Source organism: Lissotriton vulgaris, chromosome 1_1 (assembly GCF_964263255.1).
Source record: "Lissotriton vulgaris chromosome 1_1, aLisVul1.2, whole genome shotgun sequence".
Classification (NCBI taxonomy): Eukaryota; Metazoa; Chordata; class Amphibia; order Caudata; family Salamandridae; genus Lissotriton; species Lissotriton vulgaris.
Window position 1 is genome coordinate 1,374,035,515 of NC_141685.1, and position 19,042 is coordinate 1,374,054,556.

At 47.3% G+C, this 19,042-nt stretch overlaps 1 protein-coding gene across 1 annotated transcript in view; it reads left to right on the forward strand.

The window, feature by feature from the left end:
* Nucleotides 1–1,975: 1,975 nt before the first annotated feature.
* The window catches only part of LOC147750529 (uncharacterized), a 37,006-nt gene continuing 19,939 nt past the window's right edge, over nt 1,976–19,042 (forward strand). Inside the window, exon 1 of the mRNA XM_086966757.1 lies at nt 1,976–2,082. The gene's annotated coding sequence lies outside the window, so the exon portion shown is untranslated. The remainder of the gene's footprint in view (nt 2,083–19,042) is intronic.

Consider the following 19,042-nt stretch of genomic DNA (forward strand, 5'->3'; position numbering starts at 1 on the left):
CTGATTACCTTGGTCATTGTGCCAAAGGGGTTCACCTAGAGATTTAATCAGCTCTCTGCACCTGCACTTTCAGGGTGAAACAAAACAGATGCATGTGCAGGTTTATTACTTTTGCATGCAGCGCAATGCTGCGTGAAAGCGTGAGGGCAGAAATGTGCCATATTTACCATTATATGGTGCATTCCTGTCCTTTCCTAGCGCTGATGTACTTTTGTCTGCCTAGCACCAATGCACGCACCCTTGCGTCATGTTGCAAGGGTGCCTGCGTTGTAGGCAGGTTTGTTTCTGTGCAGGAAGGGACACCTTCCTGCAGCCGCGGTCGGTAGTGGGATGACCTGCAGGGCGTAGACGTGGGGAGGGGGAGGGGCAGGGTGGTGGGTTGTATTGTATGGATTACGGAGTTTTACAGGTAAGTAAGTATATAAATAAATAAAACAAATTTTGTTGCGTGCACTGCATCACATTTGGTGATGCAGTACACGCAACGAAATTCGTTTTATTTATTTATATGTTTACTTACCTGTAAAAGTCTGTAATCCATACATTACTACCCCCCGCCCTACCCCTCCCCCTCCCCATGTCACCACCCTGTAGGTCATCCCACTACCGACCGCGGCTGCCTTCCTCATTCTGGCCCTTATTTATGAGGCCTTGCGTCAGTTTTGCGCCGCCGGTGCGTCACTTTTTGTGACGCACCAGTGGCGTACAAAATGCGCCTTTTTGCGCCATATTTAAAAAGTGGCGCATCTAGGTAGATGCGTCACTTTTTAAACCCTGCGCCACATTATACCTGCGTCAGGTATAATGTATGCAGACGGGGCGTTCCCCCGCCAAAAAGGCTCGTAATAGTGATGCAGTGAAATCTATGAGATTTCACTGCGTCACTTTTAGGATGCTGTTGCGTCAAAATCTTGCGCCTGCCTCACAGCAGGCGTAAGACTGACGCAAGCCCTTTCACATGGGGCTTTCCCCATGTGAAAGGACGCATTGCTGGAGTTGCGTCACTTTTGTGACACACTCCAGCAATGCGTCACTTTTGCGCTTACAGATGCGTCAGAAATACTGACGTATCTGTAAGTCCTTGCGACATGATGCGTCATACATTAAATATGACGCATCATTGGTGTCGCAAGGAGTGCGCAATGAAAAGTGACGCATCGCTGTTTTCACGCAGCGATGCGTCACTTTTCATAAATGAGACCCTCTATGTGTACTGCAGTATGCAGCACATGTAGAAAGTGGGAAAAACAAGGAGAAATAAAGATATATCCTCGTTGCGCAACTCTAGATTTATCAAGCCATACAGGGCCATGCAAGGTGGCCTTGTGTGGCTTGATAAATCTCACTTAGGTTTTGTGTCGCACTTGAGGCCTCTGGCGTGGCGCAATAGTGACTGAAAACCTTCATAAACATGGGCTACGTGTTTGTTTGCTCATAACTCAGTGGGTCCGGTAACTTCTACTGCTGGTCCCATCGGAATTGAAGGGAACCATATAATGGAGCCCCTAGTGCGTGGGAGCGCGACAAATTAAATGCTTTATTGTGAATTTATAACAACGTGCGCGTGCTTTTAAGGGTACAAGTGTAAAATAGGCACAAGGCAGCACTAGCTGTCTGTAACACATTCCTCCATCTCGTTTACTCGACTTGTATCGGTAGGGAAGAAACGGGGGCCTCCTCCCTGTCCCACCCCTCACCTACAAATAGCAAAGGCCACTTGTATCCACTCTGGCCCTCCGCCTTCCCGCAGCCTGCCCGCCCCACTGCGCCCGGAGGGGCGGGGAACCCCCGAGGACAATAGACCTTTCACGAGGGGCTCCTTGGTATGCCGCAGCTATCGGGGCCTGCGGGGGGAAACCGGTGCCCTCTGCCAAGCGGCCCTGGCGCAGCAAGAGCCACCCTACCTTGGTGGAAGATATACGGTGTCATCTGGGCGAGGCCCCTCCCCCTTCGGACCCTCCCCTCGGTTTGTTTCAAAAGCCTCCCTCCAGCGCGTGCAGGCTTCTGCTGCAGAAGGAGCTCTCAGCCAACTGGACAGCTGCCTTGCCTCAGTGCGTCCCCCGCGCGCCAGTCGCTGGAAAGGTACAGATGCTACGTTATGACGCCGAGTTATTGCTAATTAGCACTTGTAAGACGCACAGTCTGCCAGTAGTATAGCATCTAAGTCTAAGAGGTTATCTTAAGTTATGGCATCTTACGTTACCTGTAGGTTATCTCTACTTTTATATAATATGTTATATGTTAATGTATGCATTTACCACAACTTGATGGACGAAACAGAACAACTTTAATTATAGTTTTCTCTCTGGTGGACAAAGTCGAATTCCCTCTTGAGCATTGTAGTTTATTTCCAAAAGTGTGTCCCTCAGCCCCCTGGGACGGTTTGTGTGATTTCAAAAGCTGGTAAATGCTACCGTTCCGAAGTGATTTTTATCGGTGAATCCAATAAAAAGCACCTGTTGTATTCAACTCGTGCTTTTAAGTTACTTCCTTGATTTCTTAAAAGGAGCTAGCTCTTGCACCATCCAAGAGATGTTTCGGTGATTCAGTTTAACAGAGAATTCTCTGGGTAATATTTCCACGCCACTTCTGTTTAAAGGCAGCTAAATGCATTCATTGCATCAGTAACCATAAAAATAACTGCAACTTGAAAGGCTTAAATGGGAGAGGTAACATTACAATCTAGCTGAGTATTAAATTGGTTAGTTTTAATGTAAGTAGGGGGTACTCACATTTGTATAATCCATTTGTGAGATGTAAAACCACGCAGATTACACATGTAAACCTGAGGTTTTGAGATGGCTCCAAAGTTATCCTTCTACAAGCCATTTTAACCTAAAACTTCAGTTCAATTTCTTCAACTGACATGAACAAGCACTGTAACTTCCAGAATGCACTATATATATATATATTTGTGTATCAGGATAATGTTGCTTAGGGAGGAGTTCCATTTGCTTGTAAAACGCTGGTCCAACAATTTTTCTCAGAGGGAAATTAGAAAATATTTGTCGAAGAAGAGAAGAACTCTGTTTAATGCCTGTCTTAAATGCTCAGACTGTCTGTGAACACTGGCTGGGCAAGTGGCTCTTGGCTGAGCAGCACCTTAGTGGTGTGGACCAGTGTGTTTGCTCTAGGATTAGGCTACCTCAGACGTCATCACGACGACCAACTCCCTCACCACGTGACCATAATTGTCTATTCCTGGGCAGATCACGTCTTTTCCATATGCCTCAGTTACAGTACACTACCCAATTCTGTCCCTCCCTGTATTTCATAGCAGCTGCAGTGGCGGAAAAGAAAACAGCCCGAGAGAGAGATGAAAAATACTCGCTTTATTAGCAGTTACACTTATTAGGGTTGTCGGTATTAATTTACCATTTTTATTATTCCCATAGATTTACAGGGCATACAAAGCTGTCTGCAGCAAGTGCCTCAACCCCATAAGCTATTTAAAGTGCAGCCTTACAACGAATTAAAACCAAACAGATTTACTGTCAAGTACCTCCTTGTTGCCAATTTCTTTCGGGTAGAGGTTTTAAAAAATAATTATATAATCTGACTGTCGAGATGATTTTCTCTATCCCGCCCCTTGTGACCCACCCCCTTTTTGTTGCAACACCTTGACCCCCAATTTATGGGTTACCGGAATAACGTTTTTCCAGTTCCAGCACTGCCGCTATCTTCCATCATTATTCGTAGGAAAGGCGGAAGAGGTGAGGTGTGTTTCATAATGGAAGTGCCAGCATTTCACCACCGAAAAAGAAAAGAAAAGCTCATCCGGAACTCAGACTCATGTTTATTCAGTAAGAATATGTAGAATGTAATGATTCCTCTTCCATTGCGATGTGGGCGTCCGAAACGGAGAGATGAGGATTTCAGCAGCCCGTTGGTGGCGAATTTAGGGGCTTCCGCTGTCTCCCGGGGAAGTGCTTTAGGGTATTTTACACTATGCTCTTTTGCACTGGAAGAGAGTAGGGGAGCTCCATTATTCTCTCCTGGGCGGGTAATAAGTTTGGCGACCATTTTCCCTGCTGAATTAACTTCCCAGCAAAGCTCATGTTCACCCAGATAAGACCTCGAGACAGAGAGTGGGGCGCGCGGAATGAACAGGGTGTGAGGAGGGAGGGGCGCGTGCACCGCACGAGGAGCTTTGACACAAGGATAGAGCGCGAGGACCTGGGCACGTGGCGACAGTGTGAGGGCTTTGGAGGCACCGCACGTAGAGCGCACGAGGAGCGCGAAGCATTTGGACTGAGCGTCGGGAGCTTGGGGCACATGGACTGACCACGAGGAGCTCCGAGAACACGGAGGAGTCGGAGATACAGTGTAAGATACACGAGCACGGAGCACCTGGACAGTGTGGAGAGCCCGGGACAGAGGGACAGTGCGCACATCTAGCATACATGCCAACATTTCAGAAGAGCAAAGTGGGAGACTTAAAAAAAAAATCGGGAGAATGTGGCCTTGAATCGGGTTACTGGCATGCATGGGCTTTTTGAGGTGTGCCGCTGCAGGATCTGACATTTGAAATGCAAATGCACTTTTGTTCTTACCTTTCAGAAGCATGGAGCGCAATGGCAGGGAGAGAGAGGGTGATCCAAGTGTTGTGCACTGGCCTGCACAGGTCTTTAAAAGACCATTCCCTTGTTAATGACGCTTTCTTGGTTGTTCACCCGTTCTAGAGCCCCTGCATCGCCACTCTGACTAATGCTGGAAGAATTAACACGTTACAAATTAAATACCAAGCTCTGTCAGCTGAAACCCACAAGGAATCGGATTTTTGCTTGCAGGAATCGGGTGGCGGGAGACTAGCCTTGAAATCGGTAGTCTCACTCCTGAATCGGGAGGGTTGGCATGTCTGCATCTAGGGATACAAGGACAGAAAGAGTGGGCGGCTCCCATTCCAAATACGTATTGCAGAGTGCAGCGTCCTATATCCATCGGCTCGTGTTTGGAGGTGTGGTGGGGGTTACTGTAAAGCGTGCCCTACCTGTTAGCCAACTCATGGCGCTTTACCTGTGCAGAAGAAGCCAGGTGGTTGTAAACGCGCTGTGTGTTGTAACAATCCGTGACTACTAAATTGGTACACACATACCTGGGTATAGGAAAAGGCGATGCCTTGGTTGTGTAGGGCACTGGGGCGACACCCCTCGAAACCCAGCGCCTCCTGTCTATAGAGAGTTAAGAGATCAGTCTTGGACGGTTGGCGGCGCTGGGTAGCTCAACCCGAGCAGCCTTACGGCGGACACAACGACCAGCAGAATCTGCTATTTGTTCTATGTTCACTGTATGTTGTACAGCGCCTTGAAGTTGCCAGCGTTCAACAGCGCCATGCACATCCATTTTATAGTATCAAACATATGATACCATTTTGTTTGCTTTTTAATTGAATGCATTGTAGTAATGGAATGTCGTAACGAAGTATAGACATTGACAATGTCAATAGGTCTGATTTTAACATGGTGCACCCTGCTCTCTCCAAGGATACCCTCAGTCCGCATTCACCTGGTCACGTTGCTTACCATGCAATTGCAGACCTGGTACCTTGCACTCACTAACTGAACATACTGCACGCATGCTCCTCTCACCCACTACTCACCCTGCACCTGGGCACAAGTCCTAAAAAAAGAAGTGGGGGCACGCTATCACCGGAAGTGACGTCACAACAGGAAGTGATGTCACGAAAGGTGGCTTGCCCCATCGGGCTCATTGCCTCCCCTCGCTCACCTCTTAGATGCGATTGCATCTGCAAAGCCAGCGTGAGTGCAGCGTCCTGTGAGCTCCGATCTCGTCCCAGAAAGGGCAAAGAGTGAAGTCCAGCTGTTTGGCAGGGGGGACGGCGTCCACCCAGTAAAATAAGTGGGGGGATGCCGTCCACCCATGTGGTACCCCCAATCGAGCTCTGCTCTGCACTTACCCTGCAATCACACACCAAATGCCCTTCACGCTTACACCACACCCTATGCATTGAACTACCTCTCACCCCGAACTAGCGGCCACTAACCTGAAGACCTGGCTTTTTACCAACTCATCAGTATGAGCCGCTGAGGTCACTCTTTGATTGCCCTTTCGGCAGTGCCTTGACGCCTTCGTGCAAAGTTCACACTTTACAAGATTATTATCCATTCATTCACTCATACACTGCTGACCCTGCACCCAAGCTGCTTCCCACCTTTCTCCCTGTACTCATAATGTTCATCTTGCACTCACAGTGCTCACACACATTTCACATAGAGCTCACATACATATCACTAACATACCATCTACATTGATCACTCTGCACTCAAAAACCACTCACCCTTCACTGAGACTCACACATCTCACAGACTTCAGCTTGTACTTACACACAACTAGCACCACTCGTGTTGACTGTCCACCTCTCACCCAGACTCAGACATCATTTACCCAGCACTCATGCACGGCCTACCAGCACACACATACAGCTTAATCTACACAGAGACACCATACACACTGCAGTCACATACCACTCACCCTAGAGTTACACCACTCAAGCTACACAGATAGCACTCATGCTGCTCATTTTAACTCACACATTGCTTACACACTTCTCACCGTAGGATTGAAGGTGCATTTCATCTACGCCCTCCAGTTCCGAAAGAAATTGAAAGCATGGCTTTTTATGCAAGATTAATGTTGCTTCTCTCAGCTACACCTCACTGGAGGCGGAGAGCGCCAGGACACTCCTTCGAGGAACAGTGCACTTCAGAAATACCTTTTACACATTACATTACATTTCCTTGCATTCACACTGCCAATCTAGTATTCACATACCTCTAACCCTGCAGTCATACACCTCTCACATTGCATTAGCACCGTTCTTACCTTGCACTCAACAATCGCTCTCCTTGCACTCCCCAGCTGCTTACCCCATACTCACCCACTGCTTACCCTACACTCCCAACCTGCTTATCCTACACTCACATGCTTCTCACACTGCATTCACACACCACGTTTTGCTCTCACACACTGCTCACCTTTGACTCACCCTGCTCACCGAGCACTGTATCACAGCTCAACCACCTCTCACCCTGCACTCACACAATTGTCTTCACTCGTGCCTCTCACTATGCATTTACACACCTCATTCTGCGCACACACACAACACTCTCCCTGCATGCATACCCGACTCACTCTACACACTCACCGCTCACACTGCGCAATCGTACACTATTTGCCATCTACTCACACACTGCTCACTCATACACTGCTGACCCTTCACCTAAACGGCTTCTTGCCCCCACGCCTACCCATCTCTCACCCTGCACACAATGTTTATCCTGCACTCAGAGTGCTAACACACTTCTCACACAGCACTCACATACCACTATCACACCACTCACACTGATCACTCACTCTGCACTCACAACCCACTCCCCTGGTCACTAAAACACTGCTCACCCTACTCTCACTGGCACTCTTCACTAGGCACACACATCCTGCTATGACATCACTCACCCTACACTCAGACACTGCTCATACACCTCTCCTCGCACTGACACACCTCTCACCCTGCACTCAAACTCCTTTCAGACCTCGGCCTGCACTCACACACAGCTAACACCACTCATGCTGACTGTTCAATCTGCACTCATACACTTCTCACTCGGCACGCAGACCCCACTCACCCTGCACTCAGCTACCTCTCACACACCTCTAGCACTACGCTTACACACTGCTCATCATACACCCACAGACCGCTCACCTTGCTCTCACCCATACTCACCCTTCACTAACCCATCACTCTCCCAGCACTCATACACCACTCCGCCTACACTTTGACACAGATCAGCCACCTATCACCATGCACTCACACCATTAAAACACCACCCAAATTGACTGCTCTCCCATCTCTCACTCTGCAGAACCATACCTGTCACCATGCATTCACACACTATTCACCCTACACACACACACACCTTTCAGCCTCTACATACACACCCTGCAAGCTGAATTAATCCACCTCACACCTATCCACCTTTTACCCTAAATTCACAATCTCATCCTGCATTCACACTGCTCATGTACCACTAAACCTGCACTCACATACAACTAACACACCACTCATGCAGACCGCTCACTCTGCACGTACACATCAATCATCCTTCTCTCTCATGCACTGCTTACAAGGGACTCTCACCTTGCACTGACATTGCTCACTTTCCACTCCGACACCTCTAACCCAGCATAGGTGCACCTGCCATCCTGTATCCCCACACCTCTCACACTGCACATTTCTCACATACCTTTTAGCCTGAACTCTTGTTAACTGCTCACCCCAAGCTCACACATCTCTTACCCTGCACACACTCACATCTCTCACTGACACACCACTCACCCTGTCATTCACAGCTAACCCTGATGTACATTTTACAACCTACACACTCACACACCACTCATCCTTCAAAATTACACACTACACCCCTTTCACTGGGACAACTCATACTGCTCAAACATTCTACATTTAGACGCCACTCGTCCAGCACTCACTGACTACACACTCTGCACAGAGATTGCTCATGCTGCGCTCACACTGCTCACCCTAAACTCACACACTGCTCACCTTGCACTTACACACCATGCACGTGTCTCTCACCCTGCACACACATACTTTCCTCCCTGAGCTCATACACCACTCCCTGCATTCACAACCCTCCCATCTTCCATTTACACATCACTCACCTTGCACTCAGATACTGCGAACCCTTCTCTCACCCACCACTCTCCTTGCACTTACTTCTCACCCTGCACGTACACATCTCACTTAGCATTTACACACTACACCCTACACACACAGATAGTGCTCTCCCTGAATGCAAATACACCACTCACAGGGTACACACACCACTCTCCTCCACACTCATACACCACTCTATACTCACATACCGCTCAACCAGCACTCACATACTGCCTACCATGCACTCAGATACAGCTTACACTATACTAATACTCCCTTCCCTCACTCACCTACCACTAACATTCCTCTTGCTCTGCAACTCATACACCACATCATGTACTCACACACTATTAACATTCAGCTCACCATACAATAATATACCACTCACCCTGTTGTCACCCACCACTCACCCTTCACTCACAAACATCTCACACACTTTCATCCGGCATACTTTCAACCAGCACTCACACACCGCTCAACCTGCACACTCATCTTGCCATGAGACATCGCTCAGTTTGCACTCGGACACCCTTCATCTTACTGTCAGACAAGTGCTAGAGGCGACACTCAGACACTGTTCACCTTGCCCTCAGACACTCCTCACCCTGCACTGAGACACCCTCACCATGCACTCACACACCTGTTGATCAGGAGCAGCCTGCGTGTGACATCTGGGAAAAGAAAGGTGAGCCGCTGTTACCATTTGGTGTGACAGTCAGTGACCACTATAATGGCACTCACCTGGGTAGGGTAAGAAGGGGAAGACTTGGTTGCAAAGGTCACTCTTGGGTAATGGCACTCCACTCCAGTGCCTTCTAGTAGCTGAGACCAGTCTTAGCCGGTTGGGACCACAGGTAGCGCAACCTAAATGCTAGAGGCATTTTAGCTCAATGCAGACACAATGAGCAGCACAATCTGCTGCTGGTTTTACGTTCACCTCATGCTGTACAGTGCCTTGACACCACCAACTTGCATCAGTGCCATGCAAATGCAAAAAACAGACATTGGCAAAGGCATTAGGTCTTGCCTTAATATGCCGCACTCTCCTCCCCCAAAAGCACACTCTCACTTCTCATTCACATGGGCGCACTGCTCATCATGCAAACACACAGGTGCACACTCACTGTGAAATAACACATGCCTTGCTCTCACAAACTGCATGCACTGCACTCATACTCCTCTCACCCACAACTCGCCATGCACTTATTCTGTAGTACCCGTCATGGACTCTGCACGCACCCACCACTCTCACTGCACTTACCCACCTCTCACTCGGAACTACCCACCTCTCACCTTGCACTCATTTTGCACATCCTGCACTCACATTGCTCACATGCATCTCAGTCTGCACTCACATACACATAACAGACAACTCATACTGATTTCTCACTCCGCGCTCACAAACCACTCACCCTGCACTCACCTAAAACACAACTCATCCTGTACTCGGGCACTGTTCTTACAGCTCTCACCCAGCACTGACACATTTGTCTTCCTGCATCCAAATACCTCTCACCCGACCCTCACACTCCTCAAAGATCTTAGTCTGCACACATAGATGACACACATGTGCAAGGTGAGCAGTCTTGCCGACTGCTCACCCTGCACTCATACAACTCTCAGCACTAATGCAGGGCATACTAGTACACACATGCTACTTATTCTGCACAGCCATCATTCATGCTGAAGTCACGTATCACTCACCCTTTACTCACATCATTCACCCACCTCTATCCTAGCACTCATACACTTCTTAACACTCACATACCTATCACCCTGCAATCACACACCACTTATGCTGGCTGCTCACCCTGCACACATCTCCCATCCTGCACACTGATACACCGCAAACCCTGCCCTCAGACACCTCTCACGATGAAGTAAGACTCTTCCACCCTACAAATCACCCTGCTTTCAGACATCACTCACCTTGCACTGACACTGCTCACCCAGCACTCATTTACCACCCACCCTGCACAGTCAGCACCCAAGCTGTATTCACATTGCTCATTCTGCAGTCTTACTTGGCTTACATACTTCTCATCTTGCACTCACAGTGCTTCCTCAGTACTCACATACCTCTCACCCTGAACCCACACAGTTCTCACCTTGCATTCACATACTTCTAACCTTCTCCCCATCCACCGCCCACCCTGCACTCACCAACCAATTATCCCCCACTCCACCTCTCACATTGCTTTCACATACCACACCTTGCACTCACACATTGCTCATTTGTGACTCACACACTGCTAACCTTGCTTTCACCTACTGCTCATCCGGATCCAACACACTACCTATCCTTCACTCATACACTACTCACACTGCACTTAGACACTTGCTCAACCACCTCTAACCCTGCATTCACATTTCTCTCTCTGCACTCACAAATCTCACTCTGCATTTACACCCCTAACCCTGTGCACACACACATATACTTCTCCCTGCATGCAGACACTCCACTCAACCTGGAAACACTGTTCACCCTGCACACTCATACACCGTACACTATCTACCCACATGCATGCTCGCCATACAATACTACTCAGACACTGCTTACCCTACACTCTTCCTGCACTCAGACACCCCTCACATACCTCTCATATTGCAATCACACACGGCTCCCCTTGAGTTCACATACTGCATTACCTTGCTCTCCCTAACTGCTAACCATTCCCTAACACATAGCTCTCAAGGCACCCGTACACTGCTTAATCTGCACTTATACACCACTCAACCACTTCTCACCATTCAATCACTAATATGACTAAAACTCCACTCAAGTAGAGCTCACCCAACTCTCACTCTGCAGACTCACACCCCTCCTACCATGCATTCACACACTGTTGACCCTACACACACACACTGCTCACCTTGCACTAGCACAATGCTCACTGTACACAAACTCAAGTTACAACCTTTACTCACAAACCACTTATCCTGAACTCAATCACTCACACCCAGCACCTACCCACCTCTTACCCTTAACTCACAATTCTCAGTCTGTACTCACACTGCTCATATGAAACCCTGCACTCGCATGAATAACACATCACTCACACAGACTGCTCACCATGCACTCACACACTGATCATTCTTCTCTCTTATGCAGTGCTTACAAGCCACACTCAGCCTACACTGACATTGCTCACCTTCTGCTCGACCACCGCTCAAACATTTCTCACCCAGCACAGGTGCACCTGTCACCCAGAATCCACACACCTCTCACCCCGCACTCACATGTCTCTCATACATCTTAGCCTGCACTCACACAACACTGTTACCATTCACACTGATTGCTCACTACTACACTCACACACCTCTCAACCTGATGACACTCACATCTCTAATTCATGCACTGCTCACCCTACATTTACATCGCTCGCCCTGAAAATTCACAAACCGCTAACTCTTCACACTCACACACCACACACCCAGTGCTCAGGCATCTGTTACCCTACACAATCATCCTGCACTCAGACACCACTCACCCAGCACTCATGCACCTCACACCCTGCACAGACAGGACTCATGTTGCACTAATACTGATCATCTTGGGCTCACATACCTCTCAACCTGCACACATACACCTCTCACCTTACATTTAAACATCTCTCACCTTGCACTCATCCACGGTTCATCCTGCAACCAGTTATAGCTCATACACTGTTGACCCTCACTTAACATACCACTGATACATCTCTCACCTGCTAAACACATACTTACCAATGTGCACACACACATAAGACCACTCACTACACACACTGCACTAATAGACCTCTCCTGCTCTCACACTGCTCCATTTTCCCTTTTTCCACTCACACATCATTCACCTTGCACTCTATACCAGAGGTCTTCAAACTTTTGTAGGTTGAGCCCCCCCAGCTGTTTTTTTTTTTAGATGTTGCCCCCCCCCCCACCACCTGACAGAAATTTCTGGAATCTGGTACACTAAATAATCGACTGCCACATGCATATCACAAGGCCAACTCTGGCAAATAATGTTCTACACAACAAGAGTGTTTAGTAAACTGCAGGTTTGTGAGTGGGTGTGGTGAAATGACAGAGGCTTATTATACAGCTCAAAACACAATTTTCCAAGATAAAATGTGTGAAAATTGTTTTTACTAGGATGCTTTGTTTTACACATGAACTAGTTTAATAATAACACCACCAACATAAATGTGACAGGTGTGACTGTTTTTCACCACAGAAAGTCAATCTGTGGATAGATTTTTGCTACTGCCATCCTCAGGTTGTGCTCCACATCTACTCTTGAATGGTACTTAGTCTTTAATACCGCAAGTACTGAGAACCCATCTCACATAAATAGGACGAGCTGAAAGGCAAGAGAGTTTTGATAGCAGTTTTGCTCAAAGCTGAATATTCTGCAGATATTTTCAGTCAAAACAGTGACTGCATCACATTAGAAAGAAATGAAACAAAACTGTATTTACATGAATCTGTTTAGGAATTATTCCAGGCCATCAGGGTAAAAACAGAGCTGCCTCTATCACGGGCCCCCTGAAAGGCGTATTTATGCTCACTTTATGAGTCATTTTAGAGAAGCTTCGGTGGTGTCTTTCTGTCTCTTGCGCTGGGTCAAAATCTGATGGTGAAAAATAAGTGCCAGCCCCTCAAAATTAGTGAGGTACCCACCACCTGCAAGCCCATGCTTCACGTTAGATTGCAATATTGAAAATCTCTGAAAATGGGTAAGATACTACTTTTGATGCCAGTAGCCAGACGAATAGTCATTTTTTTGCTGAGTGCTACTGGCAAAAACAAGGTCTAGATAAGGATATCAAACCAACCAAAACTCAGGACTAGATCCTTAGTGAGATGGTGGGATGTAGTTACATTTTACATACACCAAAATGTATTAAAAAAGATGCGTATCATGCAGTTTAGAAAGTAGCCAGATAACTACAAGACAATAGGACAACTCTCTAGTTCAGGGCTTTCATTCTCCAGGTGTAGAACTTTCCTGGGACGTAAAATAAGGCACTAAAGCCCCTGAGGAAGAGATAGCAAGATTCTCAGTTTCTTGTGTGTGTAGCTCATCAAGTTCAGTTTTTTTTCTTTGCATCCTGTGATTTGTGGCCCTTTTGAGCACATTCATAAAGTCAGAACTACAATTCCCAGAATGCAAAGAAAAAACCTGACTCGAATGAGCTACTCGTACCTGAACCTGCGAAATTTGAGAACTTTGTTCACCAAATTTCGCAGGTGTGGAGGTCATTTTAGGTTGTGCCTTTGGCAGCCGTGGTCCAACACAACATCAAATACACCTTGAAACAATGATATCTAAAAGAAAACCACACGACTCTTAAAGTGGCGCTGGAGTGACTTGAAGGGATTTATTTGCATAGCCAAGTGTTTGCATGTTAATCCCAATTTTAGCCAACAGCAAGCTGCATTCTGGGACTTGTTGTTTCCTATGTAACGTTGTAAGTATAAGCTAAAAAATCCAAGTAGTGTGGGTTAAAACGTAAGAAGGCACCATGATGCTACTTGGTATGCAAAAGGTTTACTCTGATTTTATGAAAAATCAAGCCTTTACATGTCACATATGAACCTCTTAAGTAGCTCGTGGGTATTTTGGCCATGTAGAATTTTTTTTTTACATATTGGCTTTATTAATTCAAGCATCCACTTCCTTCCCATCAACTAAAAACAAGCATTGGCATGGGACATTTTAAGTGTTTAGCCATGCAACAGTTGTTGTTGCACCAAGAATATTGTGCTGCATAACTAAATACTTGGCGCCTCATTTATGAGAAATGACGCATCGCTGCATGAAACCAGCGATGCGTCACTTCTCAGTGCGCACTCCTTGCGACATTCCTGATGCGTCATATTTAATGTATGACGCATCATGTCGCAAGGAGTTACAGATATGTCAGTATTTCTGACGTATCTGTAAGCTCAAAAGTGACGCATTGCTGGAGTGTGTCACAAAAGTGACGCAACTCCAGCAATGCGTACTTTCACAAGGGCCTGCATCAGTCTTACGCCTGCTGTGAGGCAGGCGCAAGATTTTGACGCAACGGCGTCCTAAAAGTGACGCAGTGAAATCTCATAAATTTCACTGTGTCACTTCTACGACCCTTCCTTGCGTCAATACGCCCCCCTTGCATACATTATACCTGGCGCAGGTATAATGTGGCGCAGGGGTTTACAAAGTGACGCATCTACCTAGATGCGTCACTTTGTAAATATGGCGCAACAAGGCGCATTTTTTACGCCACTGGTGCGTCACAAAAAGTGACGCACCGGCGGCGTAAAAGTGACGCACAGCCTCATAAATGAGGCCCTTAGACGGTCCCAAAAGCGAGACCTATTGGCTATGCCAATGCTTCTTCTTTTGGCAACTTGAAGCCCTTTTAGCCCTGTGGGCGTTGTGCACCTGCGTGCGTACTTTTAAAATAAACTTTGTCTCAAATTCTGCTAAGAGCTAAACCTCCCCGGATGGGATTAAATTGGAAGAGCTGAAATGCTTCAGCTGCAGTGGGAGGCAGGATGTCTTCTCTGCTAAAACTGAAAGAAAGGAACAGACAGTCATTTTAGCTGCAGTGGGAGGCAAGGAGTCTCCTCTGCTTTGAAATCAAACTCGAAGGAACAGGACTGTCGTTTTTGCTTTCAGTTTTAGCAGAGAAAACTTCCTGCCTCCCACTGCAGCTGAAGCATTTCAGCTCTTCCAATTAACCCCCTCCTGGGATGGTGAACTGTTAGCACTTAGCAGACAAAAGCATGGGCACATCATGCTCAATGATTTCCCCTCCAACCCTCTGTTACCGGAGTTCTTCAATGAACAGAAATTCCCATTTCAAATGGCTGAAGACTTGCGACACGTGGGACAGTGGAAGACATCAAAGGTAAGATTTTAGGGTCGAATGCACGCCCTCCCTGAGATGGGGGGCGCGCCGCACAGTTTGAAAAACACTGCTCTATACCATTCATTATGCTCTCACCCACCTCTCACCCTGCATCCACACTGCTTTCCCTGTATTTACCCCTCACCATGCACTCATGTATCTCAATCATCATTTACACACTGAACTAGGAGCACACCTAGACACCCACACACAGATTGCTCTCCTTGCACGCAAATGCACCACTCATCAGGCACACAGACTGCTTGCCTTGCACACTCATATGTGACTCACCTTCCACACTCGTACACCAGTAACTCTTGATTCACACCACTCACCCACTACTCTTAAACAACTTACCTTGCACTCAGATACACCACACTGACTCACCCCATCCACATACCTCTTGCACTACTCTCACACATCACATCATGCACTCACACAGTACTCACCTTGCTCTTACATACTGCTCACCCTGTTCTCACCCACAACTCACCCTGCTGTCACCCACCACTCAACCTTCACTCACACACTGTTCACACAGCTCTCACTTGGAAATAATCAACCTGCACTCATACACCGCTCACCTTGCATATTCATGCACCATTTACCCTGCACACTCAAGCACCACTAACCATGTTCTCAGCCACCACTCACTCTGCACACTCACACACGGTTTACCATGCACACTCATGCATTCGCTGCTCATCCTGATACTTTGAGTGCCACTGTTATAGATTGTGCATTCGAGCTAGTACAGCTCAGCCTCAGAGGTGTGGCACTGCACACATCCCTGCTGCATACTGAGGCCATCAGATCAGGGGCATAACGCAGGCCCCTGCAGCCTCTGTGGCGCAGGGTGTACCCAGTCCTTCAGGGGTCTTTCAACCCTTCAGGGAGGTCCCAGTTAGACCATGCCAAACGATTATCTGTAGAGTTATGGGAGCCTAAGGGCCCCTCTTCACATACTGCATGGGGGGCCCGATAATTTTGCATTATGCCACTGCATCAGACACTATAGGGAGGGCAACTGAGTGAGGTGTTTCATGTCAAAACCGCTTGTGCATATGTCTTGTGGCATGACTGTCCCTTGCACTGCTGGACCACAGCTGTGCCTTGTAAACTCATCACTGACCATTCCTTCCCCAGAAGAATGGACCACAGCTCATGCAACATCAGCAATGGCCCACACGGCCAGCCCGGCTGCGACAGGGACCTAGTGACAGGCCTGACTCTCACCACCTGAGGTGAGACCTAATTCTAACTGCCTCCTGCACTGCCACTCCTTCCTCCTCACATCCACAATATGCATTCCAGCAGCAGCAAGGGCTGCCTGGCAGCAGACTAGCTGTCACAGCCAAGCTGCAGTTTAGTGCCCGGTTGACACCTGACTCACCTTCAGTCACTGACAAGCAAAGTCTAGTCGTAGCTCGATCTGAGCAGTGTTTACACACCGCAGGGGCCCCTGTGGGCTCCATAGCCAATTAGCACATCGAAATTCTGTGCAGGTGCCAGGATTAGCTGAGGCTGTATTTATGCCAATCCTATGCCACTTCACAGAAAATGATCAATCCCACCATAGAATATACCTACAATTGCAGCTGGGGAACCAAGCTCGAGCCTCGGTGTCAGCGCGGCATCCTGTGATTCTGGGCAAATCACTTAATCTAGCCGTGCCTACCAAAAAAAAAATGTATGTGTCCTTGTGTAACATAACTGGTGCTCATATAAAGCGCTCGTATACCTTCAGGTCGAGTTTGCACCTATATAAATCTGCAAAAAATAATATTAATACCCAGCCATGAGCCAGATTGTCCAGTGAGACAGAAGCACTGAAATTATCAACAATGTCCGTGTTAGTTGCAGACAAATGCTCACCAGCTGCGGCCCATGCAGGTAAGAGTGGTGAGACGGTGGGCCGAGTGGGTTGGACTTAGCCGACAACGAGGGAAAATGAATTATTTATTTAATTTTCCCATGTTGTCGTCTGTCGAAATCCCCACCCCTCTTACCTGCACGGGCCACGGCTGGTGCTCACCTTAAAACTCACACCAAGATGGACATAGACTCTTCACATTGAGAGCAAGCACACACCTCATGCCCATTGAACTACTCTGCTTAAGTGAACCAGCCTCTTGATGGAGCCAAAACCCCATTCTCAGTAGTACCTTTAAAAGCTCTTTCATTTTTATTGCACCAGATCAGCGACAGTTGCACTGTGTTAGCCACACCCCAAAAACAAATGGAGTAAATAGCAATTAAGTGAGTTGAGTGGCAAATGAGTTACGATCATTGCTTAATTTACGCCGGAGGTTTCCAATGCTCAGCACCTAATTGTGAACACTGGCACTTATGGCAGTCTGCCACATGGTGGCACTGTGCGGCTAATTTACAGATGAGCAGAAGAACAGTTGTTTAATAACTGAATATACATTAAATAATAGAAATATCTGCAGTCCAAGCCATTCTTATGGCTTTGGGGGCCTGGAATAGCCTGAATTGTCACACTAGTAGGAGTGTGATGGTTAGTAGTTGTGTTGGTACTGTCATAGGTGTGCGGGCATGGGCAATGAGTGATGCACACTGCAGTGGCCTCCTGAAAAGGGCCCTGGCACTTATTGCTTTACAAATTAAGCACTGTTTAGGATTTGACCTTAAAATTATAGATTTGCTAACTTTTTAGAGGTAAGAATGATAGAAAATGGTAGATGATAGTCTGTAAATTATTTTCCTTATGTTGGTGCTCACAGCTAGAAAGTTGGTCTGAATTGGATTACTCTGTTGTCTTTCTCACCATCTAGGGTCTTCCGTTTACTGAAAAGGCACAGGGAAAGTCGGGGTACACGGGTAGAATGCAGGTTGTGTTACCCCTGTACACATTCTTAGTGACTCTTCATCTGCAGTATTGTGCAAAGTTGTAGAAGTCACAACTGAAGTCTAGTCCAATTCCTGGAGGAAGTATATAGAGTGTTGTGTACAGTTTTGGCGGACACATATTGGGTTGTGTGCCCAGTTCTTGAAGAAACATTTGGTGTGCTGTGTCCAGTTCAGGAGGCCATGTGTTTGGTTTTGTGGGCAGTTCTGGAGAAAACATCTGGAGAGTTTCATGCAGATCTGGGGGTCATATCATACATATTGTGTCTAGTTCAGCAGGTCACATCCAACGTATTATGTCAAGTTCTGAAGGATCCATCTCTAGGACTGTGTTTAGTTCTGAAGGTCATATCTGGAGTCTGGTGCTAAGTCCTGGAAGCCGCATTGCAAGTATTGTGTCTATCTTTGAAGGCCACACCTGTTGTGCCTATTTCAGGAGACAACTTTTGATTGTTTCCATTGCTGGAGGTCACACCTGGAGCATTTTGTTCCAATTTTGGGAGAATTGTGTGTAGTTCTAGAGTCCACATTGGAAACATTGTGTACAGTTTAGGAGAGGGATGTGTGCAGATCACAAGTATCAGAGCTCAACTTTCAG